The following is a 26,137-nucleotide window of genomic DNA, read 5'->3' on the forward strand; positions in this document are numbered from 1 at the left end:
CCCTGAATCCACCCCACGCCACCAGACCTCCCGGGCTTTGTCTTCCGGTTCTAGCTTCTCATCCTGATTTAGACCTGACAACAGACGCCCTTCTAGCTACTCTGCGTATCCCACCAAACCTCAGATCTGGTGTCGACCCATCAAGAGGACATGAGGCCTACTACCCTAGACAGAGCATCCCTCATTGTCCCACTACTTCCTGGGAGGATTCGGTTTCAAGCCCCATCATTACCCTTATCTCCCTTCACCTCAGCAGGCTGCCTTCAATGTTCATTCATCGCTCCAGCCACTCAGATTTGAGATTGATGATCCAGGCTCTGCCGCTAACTAGCTGTGAGACTTTAGAGAAGTGTCTTGGTCTCTCTGAGCATCCATGTCCTCACCTATAGAACTGGGAATAATAACAGTGCCTGCCTCATAGTTTTGTCATGCTAATAACAATAAATGAAATAATCTTGGTAAAGCACTTAGCACAGAGGCTCAGACATGCTCTATAAGTATTCAAGATGTGTTCTCTAGTATTTTATTTTAAAATTGCTGTTTATTCATTCATCGTATTTACTGAGCCTGCTGCCAGGCACTGGGATATAAATACCCCTCTTAAAGATTGGTGCCCTCTTAAATCCAGGAGGCGCGAGCTCACACTGGCACTGAGAGCAGGGAGCTGAGGCCCAGGGCCATCGCACAAAGGCAGAGGAGAACAGACGCTGACCAGTGGTTTGCCCAGGGAGCGTGACAAGAGTGTCTTCCACCTTTCCACATCTCTCTGGAGACCACTGTGACTCCCTGGGTGAAGCGGCGCCACAAGGCAGAAGGGAGAGGCCAGAGGGGGAGGTGAGAAATCCCCAGAGAAAACCCCTCCCCTGCCTCTTTCTCTCTTTGACAGAGAGTGGCCATGCCTCTGCCATGCAGGAGGGTGATGTCCCTTGGGGAGGCCTTGCTGAATGTGCCTGGGACTGTTCCGGAAGGAGGAAGGGCGGCCGGGGGTGGGGAGGAGGCTGGAATGTTCTCCTGGCCTGCTGCTCAGTACAGGCGAGTGTGCAGAGAGGAGGGCCTCTGGACATCAAAGGTTCCTTTTGTCCCCTTCCGAGTGGCAGGGCAGCCCGGCCGCTGACGATGACTCAGGCCTGGCCCTGACGTCACCCACGCCTGGCCACTGGCCTCCCTCTGCAGCCAGGAAACTGGCTGGGGAGGAGCACTCGCAGCTGCAGCAAATCTCAAAATAAGGAGGCAACTGCCTCTCTCCTCCTCTCCATCTCCCACAGCACACCTTTCTTCTCTGCTGCTTTTTTTTTTTTTAAGCCTCATGGAAGGTTTTACTCGTAGATCAACTTTCAAAATGTAGGAAGTCAGAATGGGTGACATCATCAGAAAAATATGTGAAGCTGCTCTCAACAAGTGAAGAACTCAGAGCGAGAAAGCGGTTATAACTCCTGAACCCAGGGAGCTGGCAGTATCTGGGTTTCAGAGGAGCCGGCGCCTCCGAGTAAGTCACGGCCCACCTGGCCCCCTCACTCAGTGCCCTTCACTGTGGGGCGCCATCTTGCTCCCTGACACCTGCGGCTGGGCAGGCCCCAGCCAGAGGGAGGGAGTGGGGACTGCGCTGGGGAGACCCTCCAAAAACACTACCAAAGGGATCTCTCTCTTCGCCACAGGAGCAGACAAGAAGGCATTTCCTCTCCAAAAAAAAAAAAAAAAAGAAAGAAAGAAAGAAAATGGCCCAAGCTGTGCCTTCCTCCATCAACCCTCTTGTTTTGTCTCCTCTTCCTCCTCCTTCCGCCCTCGTGCTCTGTTTTGGACTGCCAGAATGTTTGTTCAGAGTTATGAACTGTTTGCTTCCTGAATCGTATACCGGGTAATCAGACACAAAAATAAACCCTATTCTAGGCAAATATGTGCCCTTTACCGTCAAACGGTGTGTTCGCGCTTATCCTAATGAAAGATGGCAGCTCTGGGAAGAGGACACGCATGCCTGCCGCCTTTGCGGAGCGCTTCTCTGGGTGTCTCTGGTTGTTCTGTGCGCGCACCCCTGTTGTCTCCTCGCCCTGTTTGCAGACAGTTTATTTTCATTCCTATTTGCGCCGTCGCATCTGGGATGATATTAAGCACAAAGACAGATTATAACGTCTCTCTCGTGTCTGTTTTAACTTCACCTAAAAAATCTTAAGTCTTTGCATAGCCTATAATTTTACAAGCTCTGAAACTTCCTCCTCAAGAAAGTTAAGTCCCGGAGAGAAAAGTGTGACCCTGCACATGAGAACTGCAGAGCACGTAGATGCAGAAATCATACCTTTTTCCCGGCTTCCGGTCATCCCAAGTCAGCTCCTCATCTTTGTACAGCCTACTTAGAGCAGAACTGTTCTTTATAAATTCTGTTTTTTGATGGGGAGGGGCACATTTTAAAAAATGAATCTTATTTTAAAGGCAATGGGGAGGCTTGACATTTACCGGGTAACAGTGGCAAATTCCTTCGTAACTGACAGCACCCTTTGGAAATTAACCATTACACTCTCAAATATCTGTTTGGCAGGTCTTACATTTCACTTTTTGTTTTATTTTTATATATCAGGTTGTCTTGAAGTGAGGCTCTGCTGAACCGCTGTCCTTCTGGCTGCGAGATCTAAATGCTGTCCCCGTAATTTGGTGAGTGTCACCCGTCCCTAATGGCTGCTTAAATTTAAGTTTACCATTTTGTTCTTTTGGTTTGTAGTAAGATTTAAGGAAAGGGGAGAAGGCACACGGACCTCTGCACGCAATGATAACTGCTGTATCAAAGAGGATAAATAATAGTTAGGACAGGTGAATTGCTATAGCAGACGGAAAAATGTATCATGACTCAAACACAATAGTTTATTTCTTGCTCACTTAACAGTACAGGTTAGTGGGCAACCCTCTTTCACACGTTCATGCAGAGACACAGACTCAGAGATGCTCCACCTTCTGCAGTGTGTGGTTTTCACGGTCGCCTGGGATTGCCTCCACTCGCCAGGAGAAGAGGAAAAGAGCACGGACAAGTGCACATGGAAAGTTTTCATGGGCCGTGCCTAGAAATGGTGCACAACACTTCTGCTCGTATTTGGTTGACTAAAACTCAATCACATGACCACATCTAACTGCAAAGCTATCTGGGAAAGGCAGTCTGGGGCGGGGAGGAAGGCAGCGACTTCCCAGTGACAGCTCTGGAGAGTTTCTGGAGAAGACGTAGTCCTCTCTGGTATAGCATATTAAGTAACTTAGAGATGCTCAAGGAAAAGGTAGCAGAATGAAGCAGTGGGAGAAGTAAAAAATTATCATCTATTTAGAGTTCCCTAACTGACATTTTTAGGTACTGTCTGGCCATGTGAGCAAGGAACACACATGATGAGATTTTTTTGAGATGCCTCTGTCCAGTCCAACACAGAGCCTTTCCATGAGCACCACCATGCCGCCAGTGGCTGGTGGACCAGGAAGGATGTTCTTCACCTCATTTTTCCCTCTGGCATCCTCTTGGTCTGGGACCATTCTGGCTTTGTCTCCTGGTCCTTGGTCTAGTCATGTAGTTGGAATTGTCCAACAGAATTCTGTTCCCCCAACTTTGAGCCCCAGTGGTGTATAGGAAGGCTCATGGTTTCTTCAGCTCATGGTCCTGTCTGTTCCTGGGGGCTTTGGGAAACTCCCCTGTCTGATCTGCTCCAGATATTAGCACATTTTTTAATCCTGGGAGGAGGGGGAGAGAGTCCCTGACTAAGATAGGATCTTCAAACCAAGTTATGAGAGAAACATTTTAAAGTAGACTAAAGGGGCTGGCCTTGTGACCTAGTGATTAAGTTCGGCACACTCTGCTTTCACGGCCCAGGTGCACGGGTTTGCATACCATGCATGGACCTACCCCACTCATCGGCCATGCTGTGGCAGCGACCCACATATAAAGTGGAGAAAGATTGGAACAGAGGTTAGCTTACTGGGACTCTTCCTCAAGAAAAAGGAGGAAGATTGGCAACAGATGTTAGCTCAGGGCCCATCTTCCTCAGCAAAAATTAGTGAAAAAACAAAAGTAGACTAAAAGGCTCAGGCTAAGGAGATTAGTGGTACCTTAAGGATTGATATATAATTCTAACTTTTCCTTTTCAGGAAAAGTTTCAAAACATTTCCTGAAATAATGAGTGGTAAGGTTATAAGCCCTGTTTGGAGAACTCTGAACTAATTTTATATTTTATGTAGCCTTTTCACCATTGTTGTTCTTAGTGCAGTATTCTCCTCGCTGGGAAATATCAGAAACCATATGGTGGGTGCCTTATGATGCCCCCAAGGCATCATAAAGACCTCTAATAAAAATGGACTACATGTGCTGGCTTCAGCAGCACATGTACTAAAAATGGGCTATAGTCTTTGCCTGAGCTGCCTGGTGTCTAGTTCTCTGGTTTTGTTGTCAATATCTGGCTAGACACTCTGGTTTCTGATTAAATTTTGCCCCTGGACTTGACATTTCTGGCACCCACACCCACGCCCTGAAGAATACACATTGTCCATTGTGTGGCAAGGCCAGCTACTGGCCGATCTGACACAGCCTCTCGGGCTCTCACACACGGAGCCTGATACCTGGACTGGTCTCCTATGACTGCTGCCTTGCCTCTGCCCAGTCCCCTTGTGTCAGGCGTGGGCTAAAGAGGAGTGGAATAGAATAACGAGTTGATTTGTTGCAAAAATGCTTCAACCTTCGAAAGTTCGTTTTCTTGGGTTAGTGCATCCAGAAAGTGTCTGCTGAGCCGAGAGCTGGCTGGGGTGGCGGAATAAGCTAAAGATAAGACCAGGTTGAACAGGGTATGCAGTGCCTGCTAGAAGAGTGCAGCCAAAGGAGTAAATTGAGGGCAAGTACCAGGTTTCAAAAGCTGGAGCCGAGTGAGGCCGATCTCTTGCTGCAAGTCCCAGGCTAACAGAGTCCACCAGGAAGGGCAGGGCCAAAGGCCACAGTTGAGGAGGAAAGGTGTGGAGGTCCTTTCGCTTGGGAGACTCGGTCGTCACAGCTTGTTAGTCTCAACTGTCATGTGATGACGGCTCCTCAAAGCGCTGGGTGTGCAGGAGTTGACGTCTGAGTATGTATGTGGAGGGGCTGGGGTGGGGTCAGACTCCTGTCTTCTAATGTCTAGCTGCGCAGCATGGCAGGGCGAGGTGTGGGAGCGCCAAGTCAGAATTTCACGGCTGTCAACACCCCACCTCCACAGTGTTGATACAGTGTGCTCAGTGACCTCACAGCCACGCCAACAAGGCAGGGGGAACAAATATACAGCTTGCGACTATTTTGATCTTCGACATTTTCAAAAAACGATCAAAATGTAGTCATCACGGGAAAAGGTGAGCTGCCTTAGCTTCAATTTTATATTTTGTTATTTTTTAAATTTTTAATTCCACATGAGGGGTACAATTCAAATTTGGGGCACCACGGTCTTTTCAGAGCTTAGGCCAGCTAAACAGCTTAGCCTGGGCCTGTTGATCCGTGATGAGCAGACACGAGCTGCACGCAGCAGGCCGACAGAGGCAGCGCCTGCACCAGCTGGTTATTTTTAACCCCAGAGGTTTTCTAGTTTTCATAGCACAGAAGTCCAAGCCCTCTTCTTGCCCTGGGTCAGCGTTGCAAATGTTCTATCACTCCCTTCAGAACATTTTGCAATAAGGACACGTCATTTTCACCAAAGCTAAGAATTCATGGTAATGGGGCTTTGTAATTTCTCATGCTGAAATCCCCTGACTTCTTGTCAAGAACGAAGTTGGAAAACACCACGCTGAAGACTTCAGGGTTTTGTTTTTAACTCAAGAAGCCTCTGGTTTTCATCAGAACTTTAAAGCTTCCTCCCGCCTCCGAAATGGTATTTTTAAAAAACGTAAAACTGAAATTCTGTCAGAATCGGTCTAAGGTAATGCATGTGAAATGGTTTGGGCAACTTAGAAAAATGCACGGCAAGTCAAGGTGTTGATGGAAACAATTACCATAATTATGGTCAGCATTGGTGTTTTGGCTTTTGATATTGCTATTAACGTTATAATTATCATTATTTTCAGTTTTCTTTTGCCTCTCTAAATTGACTTTCATCTGAGATCCTTAGTACTATGCCCCAACTAGCCAAAGCATGTGGTGTAAAAATTTCAAGGACATTTGGAAAGATTTGATTCTAGGCCAGAGGCCTAACTGTGAGGCTTCTGATCTTATTCAGAGAGAGGTTTGATCCAGGATTCACTGAAACCTGTGAGGGAGGATGGATTTGAGCCATCTTTCTGCCAAAAAAGAGGCTTCCTGGTTTTCTACAGGGCTTCCAGTGTATCGGCCAAAGGAGGTTTTAAAACTACTTAACGGAAGCCTTGACCTAAGGTGCTGTCCCCTAAAGCCAGAATGGAGCCCATCGTCTGTCCAAAGCCCCTATGCAGGAGGACAACATGTCTGCTTGGTGTGATGGGGGCGGGGGAGGGGGATCATACACAGAGGCGGCGAGCGTGAGTTCAACCCTAGAGCCGTAAAGACGCTATCGTTTAACCGTGAACTCCCCCCCAGTCCCGGATCCTGTAGCCACTCATCTTTGAATGTAGCAGGAAAGTAGAATCTAGTGAAAAGGACCTTCTTATTGACCCAAATTCCTTGGCATTGAATATATTAAGGTCCTTCACAGAAGAGAATGTAGCTTAAGATTCACCCCAGGCACCGGATGCAGTCTGTCTGTCTGTCGTCTGAGGCCTCCTGCAGCAGCCTGGCCGGGGCTGGGCTGGACTCCTAAGAGCCTCTCTTACTTCCGTGTTCACTCTATGTGAGGCGAATTCCTCTTCTTTTCTTTTAAAATATTTATCACTGTTTTTCAAATAACAAGAGCCATAACTAGGCACTATACGAAATCTGGAAAATACGGAAAAATATCAAGAATCAAACAACAGTTGCCAGTAATCCAACAACCAAGCAACAATTAAATATTAACATTTTGGTGTATTTATTTCCAATTTTTCATATATATATGTTCTTTTAAAAATTATTGAAATGGTATTTTATATGCTTTTTCTTACCCCACTTAATATTATGTTGTAAACATTTTTCCAAGTCACTAAATAGTCTTTGAAAATTTGATTTTTAATGGCTGTGCTTCCATTGCAATGATATGTCTTAATTTATCCATTCTATCTTTCTGGACATTTTGATTGCCTTTAGTATTCTGCTATGATAAATATGTAAACATTCTTGTAGATAAATCCTTGGTGACATCTTAGAGAAAATTCCTAGAATTGAATCAGGAGGTCAAATGACCTATTTTTAAAGTCCCTAATGCGTATCGTAAGTTAGCCTCCACAAAGTTACAGTGTCTATTTCACTCCTTAGGTCCCCTTCAGTTTCTCAGGTTAAACTGCACGCTCCTGGCCCCCAGTGGCCTCAGAAGGTCTGAGGCAGGGGCCTAGGGGGCTGCATGTTAATATACCCTTCCAATCGGATGCACATTAGAGCCTAAGAACTATTGAAATGCTGCATTCAGTTCAACAAACACTCATTTCAACAAACACTTATTACACAGAAAAAAGTTAGGGAAGCCTGAGCTAGTATATCGAAACCTGAATTTAACTTAAAGGCTCTTTCTTGGCTTCTGAATTTTAGATTTTCCCTTAATCGTGGTACCGTGTAGTTGAAAGATGATCAGCTAGGGAGTCAGGAAACCTCATTGTAAACATGAGCTAACTGAGACCCAGAATGCCTCCTTTACTCTTTGTGAGATTTCGTGGCAGACATAGCACTCGAACTTGAGTAGACAAAGGACCCGGATCCACCCACCCTCTGGGTAGCAGAGACAAGGCACCAGCGAGAAGTCTGACTCCTGAAGTGAGCCCCTGCCTCAGCCAGGGAACTTTTGTCTGCCTTCTGATAGGACACGTGTGGGCAGCCCAGGCCTTGCAAGTGGCCCAGGTGCCCACCTTGGTCACCTAATGAGCCCCAAGCCCTGACGTAGTAACAATGGAAGCTAGACCGAGGAGGACATAGGACAGCCATGCAGATCCATGCCAGGAGAGCAGAGTAGGAGGTGGGGTCCAGAGTCAGAAGCCCAGAGAGCAGAGCAGAGGCAGGGCAAGCACAAGAGTCACACTGTGGGCAGGCACGAGTTGCAAAGAAGAGAAAGCCAGGGCTGGAGAGGAGCTGCAGTGGATTCAGCCTCAAGGATGGAGTCCCATGACAGAACTTCACGGTCAGGGTAAGTGCCTGCCTCTTTAAATCTGAAAGGTTGCTCTGTGCTGGGCTGCCTTCTGACAGCAGGGAAGTAGGAGCACCGGCTGGCTGGCGGAGGGGCAATGGGTCAGAGAAGAGGCACCTGAAAATGGAAATTTGGAACATTCTCTGTTACAGCAGAGAACATAGCGAGCAAACAACCACCAAATTTAAAAATTCTCACCACCTTCTGAGAGGAAGTGTGACTCTCCATCCTGTCTGCGAAACTCTGCTCAGACCCGCCGGACCACACCCCCTGGTCACCTGATAGCATCTGGCTGCCCTTCCTCTCTTCCTACCACCTCACCTTCTGCAGAGCCACCATCCTATCTTTGACTTTCAAGTCAGCCTCGCAGAGTTCTCAGCTCTCCAGCCCCCGGTTCACGTTGAGGTTCTGTAAGTCATCGTCTAGTTTCCTCCACGCCCAAGTCCACATCCATCTCCTGGGTCTGCACCAGGTGAGGCTCAAGAGCCAGGATCCAAAGGAACACCTCTGCGGCACCCATCCTACACGCTTAGGCTCCGGGAACTTGCCTGTGATCGCCAAGCTTCACTGTTCCTGTGCACGGCCTCCCTTATCTCTTGGCTGTCCTTGTGCAGGAGCACTGCTCTCCTGATTCTTGGCCTCCTGGTCCAAAGTTGTGGAGCCAGGGTCGTGATGAGTATAGATTCTGGGAAGATCTACAACCTCCCTTGAATCAATCAGGGGTCCAGCAGATGGAGGATGACTTTCCAGATGTGGCTGGGGCAGTTCAAGTCATCACTATGATGTTGGCCCTGTGCAAAGTCCGTGTCCCGGCATCCTGAACTACTTCCTTGGCTGAGGCACCTGCTGATACCTACGTAGAATTCTAATTGCTGACAGGACCTGGATCCCTAGGCCAGGAAGGTCCCTGTGGTGGTGACAGGTGCCTCCAGATCTAACCCCCGGGAAGTAGAAATTGGAGTGCTGTAACGTCCAGACAAGGTGTCCACATGCTGCTGGAGAGTGTTGGGTGGCCAACAGGGTAGGAAGTCCAAGGGCAAAAAGTGTTCAGCGGGGCCTGTGATCTGACCAGAGCCACTGGTGGTCCCATCCTTACCTGTCTGTGCTCACTCCATGTCCCACAGCCCCTCACACCCTGCTAATAGGTAATAACTTTAGGAACAAGAAGCATTCACACAGTCTCTGGCCAAAGCTGCAAGAGGGCCCTGGCCCAGGCAAAGTCTGCCCCTGCCCGTGGCTGTCATAGCATGGCTTGCATGTCACCCCCTGGAGCAGGTGTTATTGGCATCAGGTCAGCCGGCTTGGCCAAGAGCACCTGCCTCAAAGAAGCCCAGCAGCCCCGGACGGCGAGGTCTCACTGCTGCTGTCAGGAGCGGCCAGACAGCCTGAAGGCTCACCCCGTGTCAAGAGCCTCATTTTCCATCATCGACATGCCAGACAGCCCAAACTGCTGTGTAGACAAGTATTAGGAAGGCTGGAACAGGAGAGATACCTGAAGCCACTCCAGCCAAGCTCTGCCACGCTTTACTGCCATCCTGGGACCATCAAAAGGAGCCCCTACACACCTATCAGAATGGTTACAATAAAAAACACTGATGTCACCAAATGCTACAAGGATGTGGAGAAACTGGATTGCTCATACACTGCTGGTGGGGTGTAAATGGTGCAGCCACTCTGGAAAACAGTTTGACGGTTTCTTATAAAGTTAAACATACACTTAGCATACAATCCCACTCCTGGGTATTTACACAAGAGGAAGGAAAACTTATGTTCATCAAAAAACCTGTACCGGAATACATATTCACAGCAGTTTTATTTGTAATAGCTTAAAACTGGAAACCAGCCAAACATCCTTCAGTGGGAGAATGGACAACAAATTGTGGCACATCCATGCCGGGAACACTCTTCTGCAGTAAAAGGCACACGGTCTTTACATACAACTTGCATGGATCGTAAGGGCATTATGCTGGCTGAAAGAAAGCCAGTCTCAAAGGGCCACATACTGTGTGATTCTGTTTGTATAGTGTTCTCAAAGTGGCAGAATTACGGGGACTGAGAACAGATCAGTGCCAGAGGGGAGGGTTGGGGGAGGGTGTGACTATAGAGGGGCGGCCCAGGGAGTTTCTTTGTGGTGATGGACTAGTTCTGTGTCTGGATTTGGATGGTGGCTCCTCCAGCCTACACATATGATAAAATTTCATAGAACTCTAGATGCACACATACACACACAGTGCATGTAAAAACTGGTGAAAAACGAATAAGGTCCGTACCTGAGTTCACGGTAGTGTGCAATGTCAGTTTCTTGCTTTAGACAGTGTTCTGCGGTGGTAGAGGAGATTATCATCACGGGAAGCTGGATGAAGCTATACAATTACTGTTCTATTTTTGCAACTCCTTGTGAATCTTAAACTATTTCCAAAAGAGCTATTAAAAGCAACTTTTAAAAAGTTTTTTTTTTTTAAAAAAAAAGGGTGTTCCCCGCCCCAGGAGAGGGGGATTCAGCCGCTGGCTTCTCTTTTATGAGCAACTCTTATTGTTGATTTGGCTGCTTTCTAATTTATGGTTAGGCTTACCGGTGGCTTTGGCCTCGCCCTCTGCTTCTCAGAGACAGCCCACCTCAGACGGAAGCAAAGCTCAAGTGTTCCAGCGCTGAGCGTGAATGGGCCCCCTTTCCCCTCCCTGAGACTGTAACTTCAAAGCCAGGTAAAGACCCAGAGATCTAAGAAATGGTCTCACGGTGAAAATCTAGGATGAATCATCCTTTCGCCCCCGCCCAGTAATTTCTTTTCTGGAATGGCTCTTTGTCTTCTCTGCTCTTCATACAGATTATTCTCTTCACCTTCCCCAAATGGCCCCTCTTCTAATGGAGGGAGATTAACCCTTCTCTGCCCCCTCTCAGTCTCGCTCAGTGGAGGGCTTTCTTCAACCACACCGCTCTCTCCGGGCCCTGTGCCACCGCCGGATGCTACAGCGTGAGATGGCTGTCTTCCTTCTGAAGCACTGACGTCTCTGTCAAACACCTTTTTGCCAGACTTGGCCCTGGAAAGACGGTTTTGAAATAAAACTGATCATGGGCCACCTGGGTTTGCAGTCTGGAATTTCACAAGGCCATGAGCATCTAGGTCAAGGGGTATTTACCGTGCCTGCTACCTTCAGGGCCTCGCCTTCATGAACTTCTAGCATTCTTTACTCCCTAGCTTTGCGGAGGGGTCCCCAGCATCAGCTAAGATTGAGGCTGAGCATATGGGGCTGATGTCTGTGTGGCATCCTGTCCAGATATGACAAAACACACACAAGCCGCTGTCCCCCAGGACTGGCCGCAGCCCCTAGTTTCCTGCCATGCCTTATTTATTAGGAGGACTCATCTCAAGGGGCCGTGGTGAGAGGGACATAGGTGTACATTTCTTAGGCCTGACTGTGAGTTGTCGATCAGGACAGAGTGCTAGAAAGGTGACAATGTGAACTGTCGGTCTTCAGTAGGCGTTGGTGAATCTCCCAGTTTTGCACCTTTTGGTTTCAAAACCATACTGAACAATGGAAAATGAAACCTGCATCTTATTTTTAGCTGCTCATGCTAACTCATGAGATTTTTTCTTTGCAAACTAAATAGGAGAAAGGCTACTTCAACTGGCTGAACTTGATCTGATTGACTTAATATAACAATTAAGCCTACTTCTCAAGTGACGCTTGGTCCCAGGTGATATTTTGGCCAGTATTTACTATTTTGCTTAAAATTATCTTTAGTTGAGCTTTTAAACAAAGTAAACAAGTGTACTATAACATTTTCTTCCGTGAGGAATTGGGGAACAAATTATAAACCCTCTATACTGGAATCTATTCATTAACTCACTTATTATATAACCATTTATTAAGTACCTCTTTAAGTGAAAGCTTAAATTAAAAAAAAAAAAAAATTGAGCCAGTGTGTTGAATTACAAAGAGCAGAATGCTAGAAATTAAGGACTATGGCTTTTATCCTGGCTGCTGAGGTCTTCAGACATAACACGCTCTTTGGGCCTGATTTTCTTCTCCCTCAAAGAACGGGTTTAGATGACATCCTCTAAAGTGACTTGCCTATTCTGTAATTCTGTGAAACCCACTCTGCCACTGAGGGCCGGAGGAAATGTCGAGGCCCTTTTTGGAAGCAGTGGTGGTGTTGTCGGGCCACTCTGATTTCTGTCTCCCCTTTCCCCATTCTAGGAGGGGCAGATTTGAACAAAGCCAGTGGTCTGCTTGCCAGACAACTTGTGGCTCCCCTTGGTAAACAAATGATTAAGTACTTGAAAGACTTGCATAGGTATTTTCAGTCCCCAGGCCCTTCCTTAACTCATGGAGCAAGTTCTCCAATTTTAGAAAGTGGCTTCATGAGACAAAGCCACTGGTAGTAGTGGAAGTAGAGAAAGGACCCCCAATGTGGTGTTGGTCAGTCAAGAGCACACCCATATGAGCCCCTCCATTGCACCAGGCAATGTTCTAGGAGCCGTGGGAGATAAACAGATCTTGCAGGAGGCAAGCCAGAGATATGAGTAAAGGTAGATAGTTCAATACAACAACCAAAACTTATTGTGCTTTTATCTTCAGTCCAAAGGAAGTGAAGAGTCACTGAGGTTAGCCAAGCTGCTCTGGTGAGAAGTGCATGGTTGTGGCCCTTCCAAGCTACAAAGTCATTTATCTGAGAGAAGAGAAAGCAAATGAGTTTGTTCCCAGGTTGAGTCTTGGAATATTTGCTGCCCAGGATGAAGAAAAATCTGAGGAGAGGATTATGCTCTCTCATGGGGTACATTTTACCAATGTGTAAGAATTCTTCCTTCTCTATCTTCAGTTACATCCCCATCCTTCCTCTTCAACCTAGTTGCCAATCTTTCTAGAAAGAAGAAACTCAGCCTACTTGCTGAATATGTGTTTTGTCAATCCAGGATCTAGAAGACCCTGTTGTTCTACTTGCCCTACATTTGGGGGGTGGCAAGCAGTCATGGTCACAAATGAACGTGTGATTAAGGATTCATGGATGCTCTTGATCTCCACTTGGACACGGGTCTTTATTAATGCCATGTTTCAAATGCACTGAGACATGAAAGCAGGGCCTATTCTGCTGCTGAAGCTGAGATAGTGATATTGGAAGCCACGGTGAGGCGTGTTGGACATGCTCGCAGGAGAGTCTGAGTGAGATTAGGGTGGCGAGGAGCGGGGTCCACCACAGCCTCCCTTGCAGCCCTAAGTCGCTTACTACCTTTTCTCTGTTGAAAACCATGTGGTTCACATTTCCCTTCTCCCTCCAGCTCTTTCCTGGAGGGTAACCTCAATTTGGTCCCCAAGGCTTGCTTCCCAGTCCTTGCCATCAAGTGTGTCCCCTTTCCCACATCTCACACAGATGCTAATGGATGGCAGTGAGAATGCATATGTCTAAGAATTGGAGGAGGCTTCCTGGAGTTCAGACTCCTCAGGCATGCCCATTCACCCAGCCCTTTGTCCTACCGCCTCCTAAGCACTGAGCAAGATAATCCTCCACCTGGGGCGGGCTGATAGAGCTGATCAGAAAGCCCCCTTTGAGAGCCATCTGGTTGGCATATAAAATTACTGCCAGTGAGCGAGATAGTCGGCTGGCCACATAACCAGGTGGCAGGAGTCTTGGAGTCCAGCTCTTGGCCTAACCAACCTTGAAAGCAAGCTGGGCTGGGTTTTTTAGAATCATGAACTTTCAGAGCTGGAAGGGATCTTAGAGGAGACCAAGATGTACCAATGTTAACATGGGGGGGTCAATCATTAAAATGATACATTTGAAGCACTAAACTTGGTTGAGAAAAATCTCTTACTCAAAAGTTAGGCTTTTTAAAAGTCCTTTTGTAAAATATATTGGGAAGCAACTCATAATACCAATTTAGGTTATCTGTTCAGGACGAAAACACTGTTTGTGTGTAGCAGCCAGGTCGGTCTTGATTGTTAGACTGATTTTTCTTTAATTGATAATTTAGAGTGGAACAGTCTAACAGCCTGATGACAAATTTCCTCACCAATGCCGACTATATTAGGTATAAAAGGAAACAAGGTGTGCTTTTAAATACTGCAGCGAATGGGTGAGCTCACTTATTCAGTGTGTGATCTTGGGCGAATGACCAGATCTCTCTCAGCCTCAGTTTCCTCATCTGTAACATGGTAAGACTGGACGTCACCAGGTGAAGTAGTTTGTTCAGATGGAAGTGTAAGCTTTTCCACTTATTTTGCCTCATAAAACATTTCCAAATTAGGACAAATCTCTGATGAAAATTGTTATGCTGCTTTCTACCCTTAACTTTCCAACGTGGTCTAGTGGATTCCTCCTTTTTCATTTAGTCTTTTCTACCTTGCTGGCCCAGCCTGTCTCCAGTTGGTGGCATCCTAGGTACCCATAACTCCCAGGGCCTGGGGGTTGAGGCTGGTTCATCTAAACAGGAGTGGTCCTGGCCCCAGGGAGCAGGAGTCCCCTCCTGCCAGGAGTCTGCACAATAAGAAGATTCCTCCATCAGGGCGGAATGTGGATGGAGGAGGCTTTATCCTCTTAGGACTGGTGGAAAGACCCAGACTTTGGAATTGGTTGGACTTGGGTTTGAATCCTAACTCTGCTGTTTACTGGGTGACTACTAATTTCAATTAGTTCCTCACCTAAGGTTGATGATAACCAATACCCACCTTGCGGGATTATTGGGCTAGAATCAAATGATATAAGTAAAATATTGAGTATGTAGTAGGTTCTCCATAAATGGTAGCTGTGATAGACTTAGCTCTGATCAAGATAGAAAGCAGAAGTTCCTGCCTAGATCTCTAGGTGAGATGTAGATGTTCAGAGTAGCATTGGACTTTCCCAAAAATTTAGGCTAAAATATCATCCAAAGGCATTTTAGTCATTGATAAATTAGGTCACCACGTTGTTTCCAGGGCTGAATACACTATAGACAGATGTAATAACCAACCTCATAAAAATTTTTAAATTTTTTAAGTTATAAGAATTTAAACAAAAATGTTATCTTTGTTGAACATTTCATTTTTAAAAATTTAGATTAGAATAGCCTAACCTGATAGCAAATTTACCCACAAGTGTTGAATGTCTATATTAGGTGTAAATGGAAACCAGCTGTAATTTTTAATGCAGTGGATGGAGTAGAGAAATGTGCAAACCGGTACAGATGTTTATAAACCAAGGATTCCTCTGGGACTCAGTGCCCTGACTTTACATTTTTTTAAACATAGAGAGTCAAGCTTTGTTCATGCTTGAATTACGAACTTTGCATAAGCCATGCAATTTAACTTTAACCCGCAGGACTGAAAATAAAGTGAGCTCAGACTGCAGAACGAGGCTGTGAGCAGTGAGAGCGCTAATCAGAGTGAAAGACGACCCTCACTGCCAGCTCTGTCCTTCTCCAGCCCGCTTCCGCCAGATTGTTTGGGTTCCTCATGCTTGACTCGTCAAAGTGGCAAAAACAGGTTAAATTTTTCATCGTGGCCAAGAGATGTATCTTTTAAATTAATGTTTGTGCATATGCCCTGAGAAGGTTGATGAGGATCACACGATTTTTAAAAATCATAAGTGAATGCATGCCCTAGCCACTTGTAATCATGACAAAGCTTAAGCAATTCAGACATGAGCGTAGTTTTTTAAGAGTGCAAAACAGGATTTACTAGTCGAGAATGTCTGCCCAAACAAGCTCATCCTCTGAATGCTTTCAACTACAGTTCAAATTTGTTTAACGCAAGCCAGTTTGGTAAATGGGCCATGTTTGCTCATTGAGTGTTTTGGAACATCACAAAATAAACCAGTATGTGGCTTTTAGGCTCGTTTTGACAGAGGGTGGACAGAGAACCCCACAGGGAGGTTTGGAAACGGCTTGCCCTGGCATCCGGTTTACGAGTACCAGTAGGGGACCTGACCACATTCACCACCCTGCCCCTGCAAAGAGGACATAACACCATTCACTCATCTCGTGGGAGCCTGATATGGATGACTGTCATTGTCACTGCCATTTATTATCCCAGGCAGGGGAGGCAGCGCCTTACTTCTATGTGGTTAGGGTTGATTCCATATGGTGTTTATTTAGCCAACATGCTAATAACTTGTGAGTATTTTAACATGAATGTCTAGCTTTCAGATGTTTTTGATGAGAAGTATCTGCACAGACACTAATAGCATCAAATCGCTAGGTGTTCGCTTCAACTTCCTCTGACCTCGCTCTGAGGACCCTGCTTTATAGGCGACCGTGTATTAAATTGGTGCCTTGTAACTCAGCCTGGTAGTCTCTCTAATTCTCGACCCCCAAGGTAAAGGAGGAATTGGCCTAAGGACACTCCATTCTAATTTTCTGTCACTGTCAATGCTAACCAGAGCTCATAGAGCAATGACGTGGGGGTGGGGAAGATGGTTCCACCATTGGTGTTAAACTAGGAGCTAGTGTTTCCGTTAGAGCCGTGTTTATTTCTGGAGTAGTTGTAGGGGAGAGCTGTGCTCCAAAGAGAAGAGGACTCAGTGTTGTTCAGGTATGACTGACCATCTGGACGACCCAACGCAGAGACTTGACAGTGTGTGGGATAGAGGTGGGCTGGGTGCTTCCCTCACATTGAGCTAAAAATCACTTGGGTTCTGGGGAAGGAGATAGGATTCGAGCTAGAAACAAAAGATCCAGTTGTGAAACCTAGTACCTAAGTTAAGATGTTCGAATACATTTTCTCCTTTAAAAAAATTCTGGGGAACTTGAACGTTTTGCTAACCTGGTTATTTTTAGGCATTTTTAGCCTCTATTTTAGCCTTTTCTTATAGAAGATAGTGGTGCTGGAAAACCAGCAACCCAAGAAAATATTGATTGACTTTTTCACGTGTTAAAATTAATTAACATTAGCATATTCGGTGATGTAATAGGCAATGAAAGACTTTTGGAGTGATAAAAAGAAGAAAAAGGTAAATATTACATACTCAAAATCAGTCTCATAGCATTTTATAAAAATGTTGGCTTCTGTCCAGAATCCAAGGGTGGGGGTGGGTATGGTTTCTTTGTAGCTGAAGAAAGAGTGGAAAAGAATCTGTTCTATTTCCTTAAAAATAAAAGACTTCTAGTTTTATACAGCGTGCTAAATGAAATGCTTTTCTGTTTTTTACCTGCCGGCAGAATCTGGAAGACATTTTTCTAGTAGGCTATGCTGTTTTCCTCTCTTTGGGGACATGGTGACGCTGGTTTTGTAGCAAAACAGTATTTGCTTATTAGGCATTTCTTCAAAATCCTGAATAAGCAGCTCTTTCCACATTTTTTGTTCCACATGTTAAACATTTCATTGCAATTTGAGCTTCAATTGTGTGTGTGTGTGTGTGTGTGTGTGTGTGTGTGTGTGTCTTGATAGGGAAGATTGAAAGGGGATGCGTAAGAATCCTTGAAGGTTTTTTGTTTAAAAAAAATTAATTCCTACAATTATGTATTGGAGTCTGTACAGAAGGTGATTCCAATTTATTACATACAGCCAAACTAGACCCCATCAATCTTGAGCAGCGGGGGTAGGGAGGTGGTGTTGAAGAAGACATGAAATTTGGTGTTTGAGTAGATGAGATTTAATTTTCAGAAAACATTTCACTCATAAAACGGATAGCACCCCAGTGTCAGCGCTGACCTCCATGAAGTCAATGTCATCGTGCAAGCGTAGCTCAGATTAGCCTCAAAGTAAAAACAAAGAAACACTGCATCTCAGCACAGCGCCATCGCTTCGCCTACAGTATGTACCATGTGTGTATATATATAGCCTTTCCGTATTCCTGCTCATGGCTTCTTATTTTACAGTGTAGCTTCAGGAGGGGGAGGGAGGAGAAAAATCATGTTGCATTTCCTACGTTCTGAGCAAGTACGGTGCTGCTGCAAGTCAACAGTATTTAGGTCAGTATCCTGAGGATACTTTTATCCTTTTTAAACAAATAGCCTTTGTCGTTCATGATGGTCAGCTATACATCCAAAGGAACTCAGTAGCAATTTCTTTTCTGTGCTGATTTTATTCTGCTTCTAAGTTTAAGCAAATTCATCCACATTTTACTGCAATTCCGACTGAGGAGGTGTCTGCCGCTCTGTACTGCAGATACACTTAGCAGGATACATTTACACGGCTTGTGGTTAGAGGTTATAGCACGGATACAGACAGCTGAGCATGCATTCTTCCACAAGCCTGCCGGCACCATTTAGGATTCTGAAAAATAATCTAGAAATGCTACACCCTTTATAATATTATCCTTTACTTTGCAAGAGCTTAGCAGTTTTGTTTTTTATTGTTGTTAGCAATTCTATGAAATTAACAGTCTCTAAAATGCATCCCCAACCAGATACATACTGTATTGAAAGCTTTCTTCAAGAAGAAGATATGACAGTGTTCATTCCAGCTTATTTTCTTCCTTTGCAAAAGGACTGTGTGATTCTCAGAAGCAGAAGGACACTTTCATTGTGCAGCAGCTCTGCTTAAATGTATGAAATGCCTTCTACTGTCTGGTTGCAGAATTTGGAGTTTGCTAAACAGTGTTTAGTGATTGGGCTCATCTTGCATCACCAGTTGATGACATTTTTCTTTGTTCCCTCCTACCCAGTTGAACCAAGACTCTGAGGCTGATATGCAATGTCACTTACAACATTAATCAGATACTGCATTTAAGGTGAGCTGTCCCTTGCCTCCTCCTTCCCCAGTGCTCGTGTGCTGCATGCAGTGCGTATCTTGCTTCTGCGAGCCTAAGATGGCAGGCAGGATTAGCCGTGCTTGTGCTGTGTGTGCATGCTGTGTATAGAATTCATTACACGTTGCCTAGTATTTCAGATGTGAGTATGTAAATGCTCGGTATGCCATATCATCTGGTAGCGAAGACTTGTTTTTGCCTCATTACAGCCTTAGATATTTCAACATCACCTTTCAGTTCTGATTCATTTGCTTCTGGGTGTTTGCTTTTCATCACATTCAAAATAGGATTTTTTTTTTTTTTAACAAAGCCAAAAAAAAAAAACCCCTAAAAACAAAAACAACAACAACAAAACTCTGCTACCAGATGGTGTCTCCCCTTTCTTCTTGCTTTTGCTGTCTTTTAAATAATGTATGTTGTATTGTTAATTAATGTGAATATCAAGTTAAACACTTGAAACTTACATATTTATTATGCAGGTAGGAGACAAGGTGGAATCTATTTTTAACTCTTATGCACTCCATGGTGCGCAAACAACTTGGTTCTCAAATTGGTATTTTCAGTGCTGGTATCAGTGGTTTGATTTTCAGCAAATGTGACAGTGGCCTTTGCAGTGGTCAGCTCCGGGCTTTGAACTCTCAGAGGAGGAAGGGAAAAAAATTCAACACACCACCTCCTTGGTTGCAGCCTCAGAGAAACCTTGGATGAGAAACTTCTTTTTTCAGTCCTGTTTTCCTGTTGATAAATTCAGTTCTCGTGATCACAGTACATTGAAGCTGTTCTGCGTAAGATTTTGTGTGTGTGTGACAATTGCATCTAAAACTTGTGAGCAAGAAGACGGAGAAATCAGTTGGTCTCCATCGCTTTACATAAAAATGGCTGAGTGTCTTGTCATGCTAGCACTGCATTAAGTGACACACACAGGTAGGTTGAAATTTGCATGTTTTATAGATTTTTTTTTGGAACCATGCAGCAAGAAGATTAGATGAATTAAAATATGACTTTTCTTAAAAAAAACAAAAATTAAATAAGACAGTTGTATTGGGGGGGAGAGGTATTAAATTGGATAGCCTTTCCTATTCAGATACTATATAAATATATAGCTTTTATAAACTTATAAAATGATTCTGCTATAAAAATGAGATGATTTATTTTTTAAAAAATCATATATATGATAGGTGTGGCGCCATTAGACAACAAAAGAATTTTTTGAAAAGTCTGTTGATTCAGCTCCACTTTAGCTTGAAACTAAAAATAAATGGGTTTCTGGAGATAATTTCAAAGAGCGCAAACAAGCTTAATAAGAAGCATTTAAAATATTTAAATTTTAAGAAGCGGTCTTTAAACGTGTTATATGAAAGATGAAAATAAAAATTTATATGCCTTCAAAATCAATTTTAGATAATGTATAAGAATAAATACATTATTTGTATATCTATTATTTGGGGAGATGAGGAGTTACAGTTTTTAAAGGGAGAAATATTAAATATAGATGGCCCTGTTAGGGAAAAAAAGAGCTTTACTGAATGAAAGAGAGCCCCTAGGATGGTTCATTGCAGACCATACAGCTGTGGTTCTGTAAGCACCAAATTCCGGCACTTTTCAAAATAATTTCATGGGCTCTTTCCTTTGAGTTTAACTTCTCAAATATATTTTAGTTTCAGATTAACACTGGGCCAGAACCTGTTTCCTTGGTAACCAAATCTTATTTAAAAATGCAATAACAGATATGCAAAAGATTGTCTTAAAAAAAAAAGAAGCAAATGTTTAATGAAAATTTTACAGCTCTTTTTCCTCTCATATGGAGCCTAAACTGGTTTTAGACGTTTTTAAATGCGGTCTTCAAGCCTTAAAATTAAGCCATATTTCTACACATCCAGAGAGAGCTTGCACAGGGAGAGCTTTTTCTTCCTCCTTTGTGCTCAGTACTTTCAAAATTAAGGTTTTCTTTGTACTGTGCTCCAGAATGCTGGTCAAGGTTTGTGTACAAAGGTGTAGTTTCACTATCACGAGTTCACTGGCGCCACTGAAACAAAAGGTATCTCAGAAATTCTAAGAACCAGAAAATGATGATGTTCTTGTTTTCCCTGAGCCCTCCGTTGGTAACCTCAGACCTCTGGGTAGAGCAGGACCCAACCCAGGCGCACCCCCCAATGAGCCTTTGTGGGCACGGCTTCGTAGGTGTGTTAGGAGGAAGATGCTGCCAAAACCAAACATCCCTGAGGTTTGCCCCGATGTGAAGAACGTGGAGATTCAGAACCGTCTGTGTAAATAGTTGCTGTATTCTAGCAGTTTGTCTACTTTTCCAAATCACTGTCTGTAAAATCAAACCTCTTATGGGCTAAAGGTTTGTTGTTATTGTTGTGTTGCTTTGAGGCCAACTTAAATATTTTGCTTGCAGTCTTTCTCTAGCTCAATTATATTAGAACATGATTCATCTCATAGTGATTTCGTTCTTCGGGCTTGCCGTGAAATATCCTTTCTGCAACACTCTTTTTTTTTTTTTTTTTTTCTTCACTGTTCGGGAGCCATTTTCCTTCTTGCCTGTGACTTAAAATGACTAAGTACGTTTTGAATATGGCATCAGCCAGAAGATCGTAAACTGAAGGGAAATGTCAGAAACCTGATTCAGTACTGCCTATTTCTTTTAGGACCAGTAGCATGAACAGTTGCAGTAGGATCATGCTAATTGTCATTCGCTCTTGAGCAAATAATGAGCCAGGCATTTGTAATTAAAACACCATTGCTATTCAGAAAGATTACAACTGCAATGTCTTCTATTTTGATAGGCTGATACAAATTAATCATTTTGAACCCATTTGAATCGTAATCACAAGATTAGATGGATGCAATGGAATTGTTTTACCATAAAAATGAGTGCCTGATAGATTCAGCAGTGTATTTTTTCTTTAAAAATGTCGATCCTTTTGTTTTTAACTCAAGCACGATTGCATCATCTTGTAGATTTTCATACCTAATGATTTTTGGGGGCATTGTTCATTTATGGTGCCCTTGGTCTCGCCTAAAAGAATTTTAAACACAATTCAAGGGGCTTGAAAATCAAATAAGACTGTTGGGAAGTATATTGTACCATTGTCATTCTAATAAATAGACCAGTGAATGGAAGAATAATTATTATTTATTACTTTGTTGTGTTTCGCCTTAATGCTTTGCCTTCATATTTCACAGAAATGTTTACAAGGCACAAAGCTTTTCTAAACTTACCCATTTACAATTATTATTGGATTTCCTAGATTAGCCAAAAACACTTCCTGCCGATTGTAGAGGATGGCACTCACCCCTTCTCATTGCTTAAAAGGCTATTGTTAAAAAACAAAATTTAACTGAGTAAATTTTAAAGATCTTAGTGGCTTTATTCAATGCTTCATGAATTTGGCAGCATCTCATCCAGCAGACAGAAAGGAGCTCAAGGAGCTGTACAAAATGGAAGACTTCTCTAGGCAGCAGGGAGCGGGACGAGGAAGTTACACGAGCAGAAAGCAGATTGGCTGTGGCAAGGTCACTTTCCTTCAGGGGACAGCCAGGCTCTGTCAGGCAGATGACTTCGCCAGTGCTGACCAGGTGATTCCAGACTGACGGGTCTAAGAGTCTATCCCTGGGAGAAGCTGGAACCGTAATTAAGTTAGGTATAAAGTCTCAGTTTGGTGAGACGAGGTTTAACATAAGTGACTCCATTTGGGGCCTGTTGTCTCTTTTTAACACTCTGCTTAACGCATTTGTGCTTTTTGGCTAAGGTGTTTATACTGGGCAGGCCAGAGCAGGTGCGACAGGAAGAACGTGCAAACAACTGCTTTGTTCTCACCAAAACGAAATGGGCAAATCTGTGGTTTTCTGCCTGAATAATTTATAGTATAAAATTCTCAACTCTTTTTTCCTTTGGAAAATAGGAAATATTTTTCCAAGCCTTAATTCAGGCTTTTCTTTTTCTTTTTCCTTTTTTTAACTTATCCACAATAGCGATCTGTTTAGTTGGGAGAATGGGAAGCATTACATTCACTCACCTAGAATGTCTTCATGCAAGTTGCTGTCTGTTGCGTCACTATCTTCTAATTAAAAGAGGTTACATCTCTTGCTACTACAGTGGTGTTGATGAACCGCAAACATTTCCATGGATTCCCTCATAGATGGATTGGTAGCCAGACCATGTCTTAGAGCTGGTCCATACGGGGAGAAGAACCTGGAAAAAGGTCTAGTACCTTTCTCTTTAGTACTAGATGATGCTATACCTTTGAGTTCCTGGAACCATACGGTTCATGCTAACAGCTCCCTCCCAAGGGAAATGCTGTTCTTGACAGCTTTCTTGGTAATTAACCATTTGACACACTTAGTGACCACCTACTGTATGTCAGGCATACTTCAGAGGCTGGAAATATAGTAATGAACAAGCGAGACCAGGGCGTGCTTCTCACGGACCTGCGTCTAGTATGGGGCGGGGGGAGTGGGGGGGGGGAAGGGGAAATAAATATGTAAACAACTAATTAAAGAAGACAAGTGCAAAGATGAAACAGAAAATTAAATTTAAAAAAGCAAAGGGGACACGTTGGGAGGAAGAGAGTCACTTTAGAATGGTTGGCAGAGAACGTCTTCCTGAGGAGGTGGCATTTAAGTGGAGACCTACATGGTAAGAAAGATCCAGCCAGATGGAGATCTGAGGGAGAGCATGACCAGGCAGAGGTGTGCTCGTGCTCACACTGCAGACTTTCCTTTCTTAGTGTAACTGCCGCTACATTAGAGCCAGGTCCGATGACTTTGTGGGTCGAGCCTTAGTTAGGTAATTTTCCCGCAGAGTGAGAAGGTGGGCCAGGCCCCCATGGCTGGTTTTAGTTAAATTCCCAGGACTCGAAGCCAGTGAAGTCACTGCCTTTGACCCAGTTACCCCAAAGCTGCCTAAGAAGGTGCGTTGAAGCTCTGGATATTGCAATCCCAGGTGGTGGTTAAATTCTGGCACAGATTTGGTGCTAACCCACGAAATCCACAGAAGAAAGACCTCTCAGAGCAAGGAAATTTCTGGGTAGCCTCTTGCCTTATTTTTCATAAGAACTCCAGTATTTAAACTCATGGCAAAACATTGAGATAGCCATTTCCTTTCATTTTTTTTGAAGGCAAATAGTGGAAGGATCTGTCCCATCTTGCCAATAAATTGTCATCGTCCTCTAATGCCTAAAACTCTTCAGTTCTGTAGATCTTTTTGACTTTTGGTGGCTTTCAAAAGACCTTACTACTTGGGCTGATATTTCTCTATCTGAGCAAATAACACTAAGAAAATCCTTCTTAAGAACCAGAACTATTTTATGCCTCTTAGGTTAGTCTGCTGATGAAAGTCGGAGAACAAAGGGATAGGGTTATTATATATACAAGTTAGAAACTATAAGGCCCTTTGAATGTTTCAGAAGCATCTTCTAAAATTGATTCATAATTTAGTGGAGTTTGCTTATCACAAATTAGAGGAGGCCTGAGTGACTCCTCACGCTTCGTTTGGTTTTCACTAGCCATGAAACATTCCACTGCATGAAGAATGTTCTAGTCCTTTGTAGTATAGTGTCACCCATTAGTGGGGTAGGGAGCTTCAAAAATTCAGTTCTCGTCTTCGAGCATTTATTGAGCATCTACTGTGTGACAGACACACTACAACCCAGGCAGAATGGAATATGATGTGGAACTCCAGTCCGGGTTCCTATACAAGGCTAAAATGTTGTATGGACAGGGGCAGTTGTGTGTCTTCTCTGTTCCTGAAAGAAATAAACGGTGTGCTGGTCTCGTAATGGCCTTTTATACTGTTCCCTGAAGGCTAGCCTTCAGTTTCAGGGCATCTCAGCCAATGGCAAGGATGGTTCTTCTCTGAGATGCTATCTTGTCCTCATCACCTTCCCAAGATGTGTTGGCTCCTAATAGGCCACCATATGTCTGGCTGCCCTGCTCCAAGCTGGTCTGCCTGCATTGCCAGATGACCTCGATAACGGCTGCCACTCTTCCGCATTCATGAGCACATGTTAAGTTGAGAAGCCCTTGAATGCAAAAATTTGAATTCGTGACGCAGGCGAGATGCTTCTGCTTTTTCACCTTTCCTGGCTGATAAAGGGGGTCTCCCTGCTGGCTGTTCTGTAGAAGGCTTTGTGTGCAGCAGGTAAATCGAAGACCAGTTGCCAAAACACTTGTCTTTGTCGGGTGATCCCAGCATGGCTCTGCTGTGGCCTAAACGTCTCACAGACCAGAAAATTCCTCTTTTGATCTTGTAACTCATTTTGCATGTTTTCCCTTCATGGCTTTCTTGCTTCTGCAGCTATTCCCGCTTAGGGTTCGAGACTAGCACTTGCTTTCTACACTCGCTATATTTGGCCTGCTGAGGGGGTTTATTTCCTAGTTCTGTTTTGTTTTGGAAATGCCAGTGTAAATATTCTTTTTGTGTTTGTGAAAAGCAGCTTTCATGATTTTCTTTATATAATAAAATAAACCTTTCCCTCACCCTGTGGTCATTGCTGCCAAATGGATATTTTGAAATTCCTTTTCCTTTTGCCTGCTGAAATCTTCTCCCCTGTCTGAGGCCTTGCTCTAATTAAGGCCTCACATTCCTGCCCATCTTCCCCAGTGCCGAGCCAGACGTGGAGTCCCTGCCCCGAGGGCCTTACAAGCCAGTGAGTCGAGAAAACAAAAGCCACCAGCTGAGAATGTGGTTAAATCCCAGAAGGGCAGTGCCCTTGTAATGTTTTTCCCTTTTCTCTTGTTTCTTGAGTTGTGGAAGAGGGGAACCTTTAGTAGGTAACGAGAGGGACTACGTCACTGAAAAATTCTCTAGAAAATGCAGCTATTGGGGAAACAATGTGGAAGAGAATGAGGTGGTCAGCTGGGCGGCAGAATGGGGAGACGGAAACAACTGCAGGTTGAGAGGACAGTAAGGGGGGGTGCAGAAAAAAGAGGGAACAAAGGGGGCAGGCAGGAGGCAGGGAGCTGAACAAAAGGAGATGCTGCGGCTGCACCCTGAGGCTGAGGGTTCAGCGTACAAGGGAGAAAGTGTGGGGAGGGGCTGCAACTAGAAAAAGAAGTCTTGGGAGAGCCCCTAAAATGCAGGCTGCAGGCCTGCTGCGTAGGGACTGGTGCTGTGATGTTCTGTCGGCTTCAGTCCTAATGTTGGCCTGGCTGCTTCATTGTCCCCCATTGGCTATTATGAACAACCTACAGATTGATGTCCTTTAAAATGATTTATCCCAGAGTCTTATGAACTCTCCATCCTCAGGCTCCTCTTCTACCTGCTGAGGATGCCGGA

The 26,137-nt window shown here is 44.4% G+C and overlaps 1 protein-coding gene across 1 annotated transcript in view; it reads left to right on the top strand.

Moving 5' to 3' along the window:
- Nucleotides 1-713: 713 nt before the first annotated feature.
- Nucleotides 714-26,137, top strand: part of ZBTB38 (zinc finger and BTB domain containing 38) — a 76,724-nt gene continuing 51,300 nt past the window's right edge. The window contains exons 1-4 of the mRNA XM_046660992.1: nt 714-834; nt 1,303-1,486; nt 2,570-2,643; nt 18,772-18,837. The gene's annotated coding sequence lies outside the window, so the exon portion shown is untranslated. The remainder of the gene's footprint in view (nt 835-1,302; nt 1,487-2,569; nt 2,644-18,771; nt 18,838-26,137) is intronic.

Source organism: Equus quagga, chromosome 1 (genome assembly GCF_021613505.1).
Source record: "Equus quagga isolate Etosha38 chromosome 1, UCLA_HA_Equagga_1.0, whole genome shotgun sequence".
Lineage (NCBI taxonomy): Eukaryota > Metazoa > Chordata > Mammalia > Perissodactyla > Equidae > Equus > Equus quagga.